We start from the raw sequence: 1,613 nt of genomic DNA, 5'->3' as shown, positions 1-1,613 counted from the left end.
TGTTTAATATTAGAAGTTTACAAACAACTTCAAACATTAAAGTTCATAATTAAACAATTAAAATGCACATAATAACAAACACATAATGTTCTATTATAAAAAAATTAACAAATAAGTTTTCAAAAGATAAAATTGGTGCTAAGCAGCTTGTTAGAAAGATTTAACTTATTAATTTAATATATTTGTACTCAAAAGAAAAAGACTAATGAACAAAAGAATTAGATCTGTACTCCTAGTCTATTCACTCATTCATCATGATTTCTAATAGTTAGAATTTTCTGCAAAAATCCAAAATACCACAATACATGATGGCAACCATCAGAATGGTACATATGTTTGACTCATTTTTTACATGAAAACCAATGAGCAAACTGTGTTTTGTATAACGAATCAAATTTAAAACAACCAAATACGAGTCCCAATAGATATAAAGGAAACAATTCAACCTGCAACAACTTCTCCCCATGTGAATCAGGATCAAAGGTTTTACATGTCGTTTCCCAGACTTTGAAGCCCCACCACTGTAAGGTCTCACATCTGTTGGGGAGAGGAATGAAGCATGCCTTATAAGGGTGTGGATATCTCTCCCTAGCATGACGCGTTTTGACGAGTGAGTGTGGGGGATTTCGGCTATCATCCATATCGTTAAAGGTAAAACCGTGAGGCCCTGCATGCCAAAGCGAACAATATCGTGCTAGCGGGTGGTTTGGGCTATTACAACCAGTATTCAACTCTTCATTTTCCATTCCTTCAATAAGTTTCAAAGAAGCTATACAAGTGACTACCATACTTTTTTAGCTCTTGCTTCTGCCTTTGTTTTTATCTCATTTTCTGTTAACAAATTATACTGATATAGAAATATCAGGAAACTCCACAACATAACTATATCAACAAACTTAGCAAACTCTAAAATAAAACTAAATCAGCAAAAAAATAAAAAATAATTTAGAGAAAGGGGACACCGAACACAGAGGGGACGAATTAACTCAACAAACTACACAGCATAACTAATTAACTATTATCACAATGCTTACCGGCGGCGAAGAGGAAGGGAAGTGACGACGACGACAGAGGAGACGGCGGGACATCGACGAACAGAGAGAAGTGCGCTCGAACAGAGGAGAGAAAATGCGGTGGCTGTGGGTTCCGCGAGGCTGTGAGACTGCGGGGCTATGGGGTTACAGTGGGTGCGGGTGCTGCGGTGGGTGCGATGGCAATGTGCTACAGGGCTGGGGTCTAGTCCGCTAGGATTCTTCGTTTCCTCTTTTGTTTGTTCTTTCAAGTTTCAATTTAGATTTTTTGAGAGAGGAGAGGAGAAGAGAGGAGATGAGTGGGACTGGGGTCTGGGCTTCGGGTAGAAAATTTAGGGATTTTTTTAAGGCTAAAACGACGCCATTTTAAAGGGGGATTCTCAAACTGGCATACCACTAAAAAATTGACCGGTTCTATCAATTTACCAGTTAACTGTCGGTTAATTTTTTGTCAAGCGATTTTTGAGCCTAACCGAACCGTCTTGGTGATCGGTTTTCGATTAACTGATTGAACCGGCCAATCTGATTCGGTTTTTAGAACAATAACCAAAATATAAATTAATCTTTTAACTATTTTTAATA

Source organism: Arachis ipaensis, chromosome B04, assembly GCF_000816755.2.
Source record: "Arachis ipaensis cultivar K30076 chromosome B04, Araip1.1, whole genome shotgun sequence".
Classification (NCBI taxonomy): domain Eukaryota; kingdom Viridiplantae; phylum Streptophyta; class Magnoliopsida; order Fabales; family Fabaceae; genus Arachis; species Arachis ipaensis.
This window is presented reverse-complemented; position numbering follows the sequence as displayed.